Raw genomic sequence first — 13,415 nt, 5'->3', positions numbered from 1 at the left:
GTGCCAGGAGGGAAAAGTGAGGATTATGCTTAGACTTTCTCGGAACTGCTTCAAATCAACTAGATATCTTTGTGCTGTAAATCTCCCAACAGCCAAACGTAAAAGCAGCAAACATCTCGCTCTATGTCCCACATCCAAAGTGCCAAGAGAGTAATGTAGAGCTTGCTCTCCCTGTCTTTGAGTACTGTTTGCACTGTCCCGATTACCTCTTTGCTAACATTCTCTTCAGAGCTGCAGTGAAACCAGGAACCACGTGGAGAAGGCACCCACACTGAAAGTGCCTGGAGGGAACATTGGGGCTTCTTCTCAGTGTCTCCGATATAGGGTTTCACTGTCCCGGGAAACTCTCTGCTAACACCCTGCAGAGCGCTGTGCCCAATGTACAGAAACGTCTTGCGGTATCCCCTACAGGGAAAGTGCCAGGAGGGAAAAGTGAGGATTATGCTTAGACTTTCTCGGAACTGCTTCAAATCAACTAGATATCTTTGTGCTGTAAATCTCCCAACAGCCAAATGTAAAAGCAGCAAACATCTCGCTGTATGTCCCACATCCAAAGTGCCGAGAGAACTTGCTCTCCCTGTCTTTGAGTACTGTTTGCACTGTCCCTATTACCTCTTTGCTAACATTCTCTTCAGAGCTGCAGTGAAACCAGGAACCACGTGGAGAAGGCACCCACACTGAAAGTGCCTGGAGGGAACATTGGGGCTTCTTCTCACTGTCTCTGACATAGGGTTTCACTGTCCCGGGAAACTCTCTGCTAACACCCTGCAGAGCGCTGTGCCCAATATACAGAAACGTCTTGCGGTATCTCCTACAGGGAAAGTGCCAGGAGGGAAAAGTGAGGATTATGCTTAGACTTTCTCGGAACTGCTTCAAATCAACTAGATATCTTTGTGCTGTAAATCTCCCAACAGCCAAATGTAAAAGCAGCAAACATCTCGCTGTATGTCCCACATCCAAAGTGCCAAGAGAGTAATGTAGAGCTTGCTCTCCCTGTCTTTGAGTACTGTTTGCACTGTCCCGATTACCTCTTTGCTAACATTCTCTTCAGAGCTGCAGTGAAACCAGGAACCACGTGGAGAAGGCACCCACACTGAAAGTGCCTGGAGGGAACATTGGGGCTTCTTCTCAGTGTCTTTGACATGGGGTTTCACTGTCCCGGGAAACTCTCTGCTAACACCCTGCAGAGCGCTGTGCCCAATATACAGAAACGTCTTGCGGTATCTCCTACAGGGAAAGTGCCAGGAGGGAAAAGTGAGGATTATGTTTAGACTTTCTCGGAACTGCTTCAAATCAACTAGATATCTTTGTGCTGTAAATCTCCCAACAGCCAAATGTAAAAGCAGCAAACATCTCGCTCTATGTCCCACATCCAAAGTGCCAAGAGAGAGCTTGCTCTCCCTGTCTTTGAGTACTGTTTGCACTGTCCCGATTACCTCTTTGCTAACATTCTCTTCAGAGCTGCAGTGAAACCAGGAACCACGTGGAGAAGGCACCCACACTGAAAGTGCCTGGAAGGAACATTGGGGCTTCTTCTCACTGTCTCTGACATAGGGTTTCACTGTCCCGGGAAACTCTCTGCTAACACCCTGCAGAGCGCTGTGCCCAATATACAGAAACGTCTTGCGGTATCTCCTACAGGGAAAGTGCCAGGAGGGAAAAGTGAGGATTATGCTTAGACTTTCTCGGAACTGCTTCAAATCAACTAGATATCTTTGTGCTGTAAATCTCCCAACAGCCAAATGTAAAAGCAGCAAACATCTCGCTGTATGTCCCACATCCAAAGTGCCAAGAGAGTAATGTAGAGCTTGCTCTCCCTGTCTTTGAGTACTGTTTGCACTGTCCCGATTACCTCTTTGCTAACATTCTCTTCAGAGCTGCAGTGAAACCAGGAACCACGTGGAGAAGGCACCCACACTGAAAGTGCCTGGAGGGAACATTGGGGCTTCTTCTCAGTGTCTCTGACATAGGGTTTCACTGTCCCGGGAAACTCTCTGCTAACACCCTGCAGAGCGCTGTGCCCAATATACAGAAACGTCTTGCGGTATCCCCTACAGGGAAAGTGCCAGGAGGGAAAAGTGAGGATTATGCTTAGACTTTCTCGGAACTGCTTCAAATCAACTAGATATCTTTGTGCTGTAAATCTCCCAACAGCCAAATGTAAAAGCAGCAAACATCTCGCTCTATGTCCCACATCCAAAGTGCCAAGAGAGTAATGTAGAGCTTGCTCTCCCTGTCTTTGAGTACTGTTTACACTGTCCCGATTACCTCTTTGCTAACATTCTCTTCAGAGCTGCAGTGAAACCAGGAACCACGTGGAGAAGGCACCCACACTGAAAGTGCCTGGAGGGAACATTGGGGCTTCTTCTCACTGTCTCTGACATAGGGTTTCACTGTCCCGGGAAACTCTCTGCTAACACCCTGCAGAGCGCTGTGCCCAATATACAGAAACGTCTTGCGGTATCCCCTACAGGGAAAGTGCCTGGAGGGAAAAGTGAGGATTATGCTTAGACTTTCTCGGAACTGCTTCAAATCAACTAGATATCTTTGTGCTGTAAATCTCCCAACAGCCAAACGTAAAAGCAGCAAACATCTCGCTCTATGTCCCACATCCAAAGTGCCAAGAGAGTAATGTAGAGCTTGCTCTCCCTGTCTTTGAGTACTGTTTGCACTGTCCCGATTACCTCTTTGCTAACATTCTCTTCAGAGCTGCAGTGAAACCAGGAACCACGTGGAGAAGGCACCCACACTGAAAGTGCCTGGAGGGAACATTGGGGCTTCTTCTCAGTGTCTCTGACATAGGGTTTCACTGTCCCGGGAAACTCTCTGCTAACACCCTGCAGAGCGCTGTGCCCAATATACAGAAACGTCTTGCGGTATCCCCTACAGGGAAAGTGCCAGGAGGGAAAAGTGAGGATTATGCTTAGACTTTCTCGGAACTGCTTCAAATCAACTAGATATCTTTGTGCTGTAAATCTCCCAACAGCCAAATGTAAAAGCAGCAAACATCTCGCTGTATGTCCCACATCCAAAGTGCCAAGAGAGTAATGTAGAGCTTGCTCTCCCTGTCTTTGAGTACTGTTTGCACTGTCCCGATTACCTCTTTGCTAACATTCTCTTCAGAGCTGCAGTGAAACCAGGAACCACGTGGAGAAGGCACCCACACTGAAAGTGCCTGGAGGGAACATTGGGGCTTCTTCTCACTGTCTCTGACATAGGGTTTCACTGTCCCGGGAAAGTCTCTGCTAACACCCTGCAGAGCGCTGTGCCCAATATACAGAAACGTCTTGCGGTATCCCCTACAGGGAAAGTGCCAGGAGGGAAAAGTGAGGATTATGCTTAGACTTTCTCGGAACTGCTTCAAATCAACTAGATATCTTTGTGCTGTAAATCTCCCAACAGCCAAATGTAAAAGCAGCAAACATCTCGCTGTATGTCCCACATCCAAAGTGCCAAGAGAGTAATGTAGAGCTTGCTCTCCCTGTCTTTGAGTACTGTTTGCACTGTCCCGATTACCTCTTTGCTAACATTCTCTTCAGAGCTGCAGTGAAACCAGGAACCACGTGGAGAAGGCACCCACACTGAAAGTGCCTGGAGGGAACATTGGGGCTTCTTCTCAGTGTCTCTGATATAGGGTTTCACTGTCCCGGGAAACTCTCTGCTAACACCCTGCAGAGCGCTGTGCCCAATATACAGAAACGTCTTGCGGTATCTCCTACAGGGAAAGTGCCAGGAGGGAAAAGTGAGGATTATGCTTAGACTTTCTCGGAACTGCTTCAAATCAACTAGATATCTTTGTGCTGTAAATCTCCCAACAGCCAAATGTAAAAGCAGCAAACATCTCGCTGTATGTCCCACATCCAAAGTGCCAAGAGAGTAATGTAGAGCTTGCTCTCCCTGTCTTTGAGTACTGTTTGCACTGTCCCGATTACCTCTTTGCTAACATTCTCTTCAGAGCTGCAGTGAAACCAGGAACCACGTGGAGAAGGCACCCACACTGAAAGTGCCTGGAGGGAACATTGGGGCTTCTTCTCAGTGTCTTTGACATAGGGTTTCACTGTCCCGGGAAACTCTCTGCTAACACCCTGCAGAGCGCTGTGCCCAATATACAGAAACGTCTTGCGGTATCTCCTACAGGGAAAGTGCCAGGAGGGAAAAGTGAGGATTATGCTTAGACTTTCTCGGAACTGCTTCAAATCAACTAGATATCTTTGTGCTGTAAATCTCCCAACAGCCAAATGTAAAAGCAGCAAACATCTCGCTCTATGTCCCACATCCAAAGTGCCAAGAGAGAGCTTGCTCTCCCTGTCTTTGAGTACTGTTTGCACTGTCCCGATTACCTCTTTGCTAACATTCTCTTCAGAGCTGCAGTGAAACCAGGAACCACGTGGAGAAGGCACCCACACTGAAAGTGCCTGGAAGGAACATTGGGGCTTCTTCTCACTGTCTCTGACATAGGGTTTCACTGTCCCGGGAAACTCTCTGCTAACACCCTGCAGAGCGCTGTGCCCAATATACAGAAACGTCTTGCGGTATCTCCTACAGGGAAAGTGCCTGGAGGGAAAAGTGAGGATTATGCTTAGACTTTCTCGGAACTGCTTCAAATCAACTAGATATCTTTGTGCTGTAAATCTCCCAACAGCCAAATGTAAAAGCAGCAAACATCTCGCTCTATGTCCCACATCCAAAGTGCCAAGAGAGTAATGTAGAGCTTGCTCTCCCTGTCTTTGAGTACTGTTTGCACTGTCCCGATTACCTCTTTGCTAACATTCTCTTCAGAGCTGCAGTGAAACCAGGAACCACGTGGAGAAGGCACCCACACTGAAAGTGCCTGGAGGGAACATTGGGGCTTCTTCTCACTGTCTCTGACATAGGGTTTCACTGTCCCGGGAACGTCTCTGCTAACACCCTGCAGAGCGCTGTGCCCAATATACAGAAACGTCTTGCGGTATCCCCTACAGGGAAAGTGCCTGGAGGGAAAAGTGAGGATTATGCTTAGACTTTCTCGGAACTGCTTCAAATCAACTAGATATCTTTGTGCTGTAAATCTTCCAACAGCCAAATGTAAAAGCAGCAAACATCTCGCTGTATGTCCCACATCCAAAGTGCCAAGAGAGTAATGTAGAGCTTGCTCTCCCTGTCTTTGAGTACTGTTTGCACTGTCCCGATTACCTCTTTGCTAACATTCTCTTCAGAGCTGCAGTGAAACCAGGAACCACGTGGAGAAGGCACCCACACTGAAAGTGCCTGGAGGGAACATTGGGGCTTCTTCTCAGTGTCTCTGACCTAGGGTTTCACTGTCCCGGGAAAGTCTCTGCTAACACCCTGCAGAGCGCTGTGCCCAATATACAGAAACGTCTTGCGGTATCCCCTACAGGGAAAGTGCCAGGAGGGAAAAGTGAGGATTATGCTTAGACTTTCTCGGAACTGCTTCAAATCAACTAGATATCTTTGTGCTGTAAATCTCCCAACAGCCAAATGTAAAAGCAGCAAACATCTCGCTCTATGTCCCACATCCAAAGTGCCAAGAGAGTAATGTAGAGCTTGCTCTCCCTGTCTTTGAGTACTGTTTGCACTGTCCCGATTACCTCTTTGCTAACATTCTCTTCAGAGCTGCAGTGAAACCAGGAACCACGTGGAGAAGGCACCCACACTGAAAGTGCCTGGAGGGAACATTGGGGCTTCTTCTCACTGTCTCTGACATAGGGTTTCACTGTCCCGGGAAACTCTCTGCTAACACCCTGCAGAGCGCTGTGCCCAATATACAGAAACGTCTTGCGGTATCTCCTACAGGGAAAGTGCCTGGAGGGAAAAGTGAGGATTATGCTTAGACTTTCTCGGAACTGCTTCAAATCAACTAGATATCTTTGTGCTGTAAATCTCCCAACAGCCAAATGTAAAAGCAGCAAACATCTCGCTCTATGTCCCACATCCAAAGTGCCAAGAGAGTGCTTGCTCTCCCTGTCTTTGAGTACTGTTTGCACTGTCCCGATTACCTCTTTGCTAACATTCTCTTCAGAGCTGCAGTGAAACCAGGAACCACGTGGAGAAGGCACCCACACTGAAAGTGCCTGGAGGGAACATTGGGGCTTCTTCTCACTGTCTCTGACATAGGGTTTCACTGTCCCGGGAAACTCTCTGCTAACACCCTGCAGAGCGCTGTGCCCAATGTACAGAAACGTCTTGCGGTATCCCGTACAGGGAAAGTGCCAGGAGGGAAAAGTGAGGATTATGCTTAGACTTTCTCGGAACTGCTTCAAATCAACTAGATATCTTTGTGCTGTAAATCTCCCAACAGCCAAATGTAAAAGCAGCAAACATCTCGCTGTATGTCCCACATCCAAAGTGCCGAGAGAACTTGCTCTCCCTGTCTTTGAGTACTGTTTGCACTGTCCCGATTACCTCTTTGCTAACATTCTCTTCAGAGCTGCAGTGAAACCAGGAACCACGTGGAGAAGGCACCCACACTGAAAGTGCCTGGAGGGAACATTGGGGCTTCTTCTCAGTGTCTCTGACATAGGGTTTCACTGTCCCGGGAAACTCTCTGCTAACACCCTGCAGAGCGCTGTGCCCAATATACAGAAACGTCTTGCGGTATCTCCTACAGGGAAAGTGCCAGGAGGGAAAAGTGAGGATTATGCTTAGACTTTCTCGGAACTGCTTCAAATCAACTAGATATCTTTGTGCTGTAAATCTCCCAACAGCCAAATGTAAAAGCAGCAAACATCTCGCTCTATGTCCCACATCCAAAGTGCCAAGAGAGTAATGTAGAGCTTGCTCTCCCTGCCTTTGAGTACTGTTTGCACTGTCCCGATTACCTCTTTGCTAACATTCTCTTCAGAGCTGCAGTGAAACCAGGAACCACGTGGAGAAGGCACCCACACTGAAAGTGCCTGGAGGGAACATTGGGGCTTCTTCTCAGTGTCTTTGACATAGGGTTTCACTGTCCCGGGAAACTCTCTGCTAACACCCTGCAGAGCGCTGTGCCCAATATACAGAAACGTCTTGCGGTATCTCCTACAGGGAAAGTGCCAGGAGGGAAAAGTGAGGATTATGTTTAGACTTTCTCGGAACTGCTTCAAATCAACTAGATATCTTTGTGCTGTAAATCTCCCAACAGCCAAATGTAAAAGCAGCAAACATCTCGCTCTATGTCCCACATCCAAAGTGCCAAGAGAGTAATGTAGAGCTTGCTCTCCCTGTCTTTGAGTACTGTTTGCACTGTCCCGATTACCTCTTTGCTAACATTCTCTTCAGAGCTGCAGTGAAACCAGGAACCACGTGGAGAAGGCACCCACACTGAAAGTGCCTGGAGGGAACATTGGGGCTTCTTCTCACTGTCTCTGACATAGGGTTTCACTGTCCCGGGAACGTCTCTGCTAACACCCTGCAGAGCGCTGTGCCCAATATACAGAAACGTCTTGCGGTATCCCCTACAGGGAAAGTGCCTGGAGGGAAAAGTGAGGATTATGCTTAGACTTTCTCGGAACTGCTTCAAATCAACTAGATATCTTTGTGCTGTAAATCTTCCAACAGCCAAATGTAAAAGCAGCAAACATCTCGCTGTATGTCCCACATCCAAAGTGCCAAGAGAGTAATGTAGAGCTTGCTCTCCCTGTCTTTGAGTACTGTTTGCACTGTCCCGATTACCTCTTTGCTAACATTCTCTTCAGAGCTGCAGTGAAACCAGGAACCACGTGGAGAAGGCACCCACACTGAAAGTGCCTGGAGGGAACATTGGGGCTTCTTCTCAGTGTCTCTGACCTAGGGTTTCACTGTCCCGGGAAAGTCTCTGCTAACACCCTGCAGAGCGCTGTGCCCAATATACAGAAACGTCTTGCGGTATCCCCTACAGGGAAAGTGCCAGGAGGGAAAAGTGAGGATTATGCTTAGACTTTCTCGGAACTGCTTCAAATCAACTAGATATCTTTGTGCTGTAAATCTCCCAACAGCCAAATGTAAAAGCAGCAAACATCTCGCTCTATGTCCCACATCCAAAGTGCCAAGAGAGTAATGTAGAGCTTGCTCTCCCTGTCTTTGAGTACTGTTTGCACTGTCCCGATTACCTCTTTGCTAACATTCTCTTCAGAGCTGCAGTGAAACCAGGAACCACGTGGAGAAGGCACCCACACTGAAAGTGCCTGGAGGGAACATTGGGGCTTCTTCTCACTGTCTCTGACATAGGGTTTCACTGTCCCGGGAAACTCTCTGCTAACACCCTGCAGAGCGCTGTGCCCAATATACAGAAACGTCTTGCGGTATCTCCTACAGGGAAAGTGCCTGGAGGGAAAAGTGAGGATTATGCTTAGACTTTCTCGGAACTGCTTCAAATCAACTAGATATCTTTGTGCTGTAAATCTCCCAACAGCCAAATGTAAAAGCAGCAAACATCTCGCTCTATGTCCCACATCCAAAGTGCCAAGAGAGTGCTTGCTCTCCCTGTCTTTGAGTACTGTTTGCACTGTCCCGATTACCTCTTTGCTAACATTCTCTTCAGAGCTGCAGTGAAACCAGGAACCACGTGGAGAAGGCACCCACACTGAAAGTGCCTGGAGGGAACATTGGGGCTTCTTCTCACTGTCTCTGACATAGGGTTTCACTGTCCCGGGAAACTCTCTGCTAACACCCTGCAGAGCGCTGTGCCCAATGTACAGAAACGTCTTGCGGTATCCCGTACAGGGAAAGTGCCAGGAGGGAAAAGTGAGGATTATGCTTAGACTTTCTCGGAACTGCTTCAAATCAACTAGATATCTTTGTGCTGTAAATCTCCCAACAGCCAAATGTAAAAGCAGCAAACATCTCGCTGTATGTCCCACATCCAAAGTGCCGAGAGAACTTGCTCTCCCTGTCTTTGAGTACTGTTTGCACTGTCCCGATTACCTCTTTGCTAACATTCTCTTCAGAGCTGCAGTGAAACCAGGAACCACGTGGAGAAGGCACCCACACTGAAAGTGCCTGGAGGGAACATTGGGGCTTCTTCTCACTGTCTCTGACATAGGGTTTCACTGTCCCGGGAAACTCTCTGCTAACACCCTGCAGAGCGCTGTGCCCAATATACAGAAACGTCTTGCGGTATCTCCTACAGGGAAAGTGCCAGGAGGGAAAAGTGAGGATTATGCTTAGACTTTCTCGGAACTGCTTCAAATCAACTAGATATCTTTGTGCTGTAAATCTCCCAACAGCCAAATGTAAAAGCAGCAAACATCTCGCTCTATGTCCCACATCCAAAGTGCCAAGAGAGTAATGTAGAGCTTGCTCTCCCTGCCTTTGAGTACTGTTTGCACTGTCCCGATTACCTCTTTGCTAACATTCTCTTCAGAGCTGCAGTGAAACCAGGAACCACGTGGAGAAGGCACCCACACTGAAAGTGCCTGGAGGGAACATTGGGGCTTCTTCTCAGTGTCTTTGACATAGGGTTTCACTGTCCCGGGAAACTCTCTGCTAACACCCTGCAGAGCGCTGTGCCCAATATACAGAAACGTCTTGCGGTATCTCCTACAGGGAAAGTGCCAGGAGGGAAAAGTGAGGATTATGTTTAGACTTTCTCGGAACTGCTTCAAATCAACTAGATATCTTTGTGCTGTAAATCTCCCAACAGCCAAATGTAAAAGCAGCAAACATCTCGCTCTATGTCCCACATCCAAAGTGCCAAGAGAGAGCTTGCTCTCCCTGTCTTTGAGTACTGTTTGCACTGTCCCGATTACCTCTTTGCTAACATTCTCTTCAGAGCTGCAGTGAAACCAGGAACCACGTGGAGAAGGCACCCACACTGAAAGTGCCTGGAAGGAACGTTGGGGCTTCTTCTCAGTGTCTCTGACATAGGGTTTCACTGTCCCGGGAAACTCTCTGCTAACACCCTGCAGAGCGCTGTGCCCAATATACAGAAACGTCTTGCGGTATCCCCTACAGGGAAAGTGCCAGGAGGGAAAAGTGAGGATTATGCTTAGACTTTCTCGGAACTGCTTCAAATCAACTAGATATCTTTGTGCTGTAAATCTCCCAACAGCCAAATGTAAAAGCAGCAAACATCTCGCTGTATGTCCCACATCCAAAGTGCCAAGAGAGTAATGTAGAGCTTGCTCTCCCTGTCTTTGAGTACTGTTTGCACTGTCCCGATTACCTCTTTGCTAACATTCTCTTCAGAGCTGCAGTGAAACCAGGAACCACGTGGAGAAGGCACCCACACTGAAAGTGCCTGGAGGGAACATTGGGGCTTCTTCTCAGTGTCTCTGACATAGGGTTTCACTGTCCCGGGAAACTCTCTGCTAACACCCTGCAGAGCGCTGTGCCCAATATACAGAAACGTCTTGCGGTATCTCCTACAGGGAAAGTGCCAGGAGGGAAAAGTGAGGATTATGTTTAGACTTTCTCGGAACTGCTTCAAATCAACTAGATATCTTTGTGCTGTAAATCTCCCAACAGCCAAATGTAAAAGCAGCAAACATCTCGCTGTATGTCCCACATCCAAAGTGCCAAGAGAGAGCTTGCTCTCCCTGTCTTTGAGTACTGTTTGCACTGTCCCGATTACCTCTTTGCTAACATTCTCTTCAGAGCTGCAGTGAAACCAGGAACCACGTGGAGAAGGCACCCACACCTAAAGTGCCTGGAAGGAACGTTGGGGCTTCTTCTCAGTGTCTCTGATATAGGGTTTCACTGTCCCGGGAAACTCTCTGCTAACACCCTGCAGAGCGCTGTGCCCAATATACAGAAACGTCTTGCGGTATCTCCTACAGGGAAAGTGCCAGGAGGAAATGTGGAGCTTGGTCTCAGTGTCGCTGAGAATTGCTCTGATTATCTGTGTGACCTCTTTGCTAAGACACTCCAGAAAGCTGTCCTCAAAACCAACACACATCTTGACATATCTCCCACATTGATCGCAGTGTCTCCAGAAACGGCATTCAAGGAGCCAGGAACTTTTCTCCCTACACTGTCCATTGAGTTGTCCTCAAAACCAATATACATCCTGCTATATCTCCCACATGGAAAGTGCCAGGAGGGAAAAGCGAGGATTATGCTTAGACTTTCTCGGAACTGCTTCAAATCAACTAGATATCTTTGTGCTGTAAATCTCCCAACAGCCAAACGTAAAAGCAGGAAACATCTCGCTGTATGTCCCACATCCAAAGTGCCAAGAGAGTAATGTAGAGCTTGCTCTCCCTGTCTTTGAGTACTGTTTGCACTGTCCCGATTACCTCTTTGCTAACATTCTCTTCAGAGCTGCAGTGAAACCAGGAACCACGTGGAGAAGGCACCCACACTGAAAGTGCCTGGAGGGAACATTGGGGCTTCTTCTCAGTGTCTCCGATATAGGGTTTCACTGTCCCGGGAAACTCTCTGCTAACACCCTGCAGAGCGCTGTGCCCAATGTACAGAAACGTCTTGCGGTATCCCGTACAGGGAAAGTGCCAGGAGGGAAAAGTGAGGATTATGTTTAGACTTTCTCGGAACTGCTTCAAATCAACTAGATATCTTTGTGCTGTAAATCTCCCAACAGCCAAATGTAAAAGCAGCAAACATCTCGCTGTATGTCCCACATCCAAAGTGCCAAGAGAGAGCTTGCTCTCCCTGTCTTTGAGTACTGTTTGCACTGTCCCGATTACCTCTTTGCTAACATTCTCTTCAGAGCTGCAGTGAAACCAGGAACCACGTGGAGAAGGCACCCACACTGAAAGTGCCTGGAGGGAACATTGGGGCTTCTTCTCAGTGTCTTTGACATAGGGTTTCGCTGTCCCGGGAAACTCTCTGCTAACACCCTGCAGAGCGCTGTGCCCAATATACAGAAACGTCTTGCGGTATCTCCTACAGGGAAAGTGCCAGGAGGGAAAAGTGAGGATTGCGTGGCGCCAAGTGGGAAAGGGTGGTTTTGAGGCTGAAGGCAGCAGGAAAGCCTGCAGCCCGCAGGTGTGTGGGGCTACGCAAGCGGTTCCCAAAGAGCTTTAGAACAAGGCATAGTTTTCCCTGCTGGCTCTTTGAGCGTGGGACCAACCTCCAGACATATGGCTATTTTTGTGCCTGGCGTGACGCCATGTGGGAAAGGGTGCTTTTGAGGCTGAAGGTGCCAGAAAAGCCTGCAGCCCCCAGGTGTGTGGGGCTACGCAAGCGGTTCCCAAAGAGCTTTAGAACAAGGCATAGTTTTCCCTGCTGGCTCTTGGGGCGTGAGACCACTCGCCAGACATATGGCCATTTTTGTGCCTGGCGTGGGGCCAAGTGGGAAAGGGTGGTTTTGAGGCTGAAGGCAGCAGGAAAGCTTGCAGCCCCAAGGTGTTTGGGGCTACGCAAGCGGTTCCCAAAGAGCCTTAGAACAAGGCATAGTTTTACCTGCTGGCTCTTTGGGCGTGGGACCAGTCTCCAGACATATGGCCATTTTTGGGCCTGGCGCGGCGCCAAGTGGGAAAGGGTGGTTTTGAGGCTGAAGGCAGCACGAAAGCCTGCAGCCTCCAGGTGTGTGGGGCTACACAAGTGGTTCCCAAAGAGCTTTAGAACAAGGCATAGTTTTCCCTGCTGGCTCTTTGGGCGTGGGACCAACCTCCAGACATATGGCCATTTTTGTGCCTTGCGTGGCGCCAAGTGGGAAAGGGTGGTTTTGAGGCTGAAGGCAGCAGGAAAGCCTGCAGCCCGCAGGTGTGTGGGGCTACGCAAGCGGTTCCCAAAGAGCTTTAGAACAAGGCATAGTTTTCCCTGCTGGCTCTTTGGGCGTGGGACCAACCTCCAGACATATGGCCATTTTTGTGCCTTGCGTGGCGCCAAGTGGGAAAGGGTGGTTTTGAGGCTGAAGGCAGCAGGAAAGCCTGCAGCCCGCAGGTGTGTGGGGCTACGCAAGCGGTTCCCAAAGAGCTTTAGAACAAGGCATAGTTTTCCCTGCTGGCTCTTTGGGCGTGGGACCAACCTCCAGACATATGGCTATTTTTGTGCCTGGCGTGACGCCATGTGGGAAAGGGTGGTTTTGAGGCTGAAGGTGCCAGAAAACCCTGCAGCCCCCAGGTGTGTGGGGCTACGCAAGCGGTTCCCAAAGAGCTTTAGAACAAGGCATAGTTTTCCCTGCTGGCTCTTTGGGCGTGAGACCAGTCGCCAGACATATGGCCATTTTTGGGCCTGGCGTGGGGCCAAGTGGGAAAGGGTGGTTTTGAGGCTGAAGGCAGCAGGAAAGCTTGCAGCCCCCAGGTCTGTGGGGCTACGCAAGCGGTTCCCAAAGAGCTTTAGAACAAGGCATCGTTTTCCCTGCTGGCTCTTTGGGCGTGGGACCAGTCTCCAGACATATGGCCATTTTTGTGCCTGGCGTGACGCCATGTGGGAAAGGGTGGTTTTGAGGCTGAAGGCAGCAGGAAAGCCTGCAGCCCGCAGGTGTGTGGGGCTACGCAAGCGGTTCCCAAAGAGCTTTAGAACAAGGCATAGTTATCCCTGCTGGCTCTTTGGGC

This window comes from Chroicocephalus ridibundus, chromosome 8 (genome assembly GCF_963924245.1).
Source record: "Chroicocephalus ridibundus chromosome 8, bChrRid1.1, whole genome shotgun sequence".
In the NCBI taxonomy this organism is placed as follows: Eukaryota; Metazoa; Chordata; class Aves; order Charadriiformes; family Laridae; genus Chroicocephalus; species Chroicocephalus ridibundus.
The sequence above is the reverse complement of the archived record's forward strand: the minus strand, read 5'-3'. Positions refer to the sequence as shown.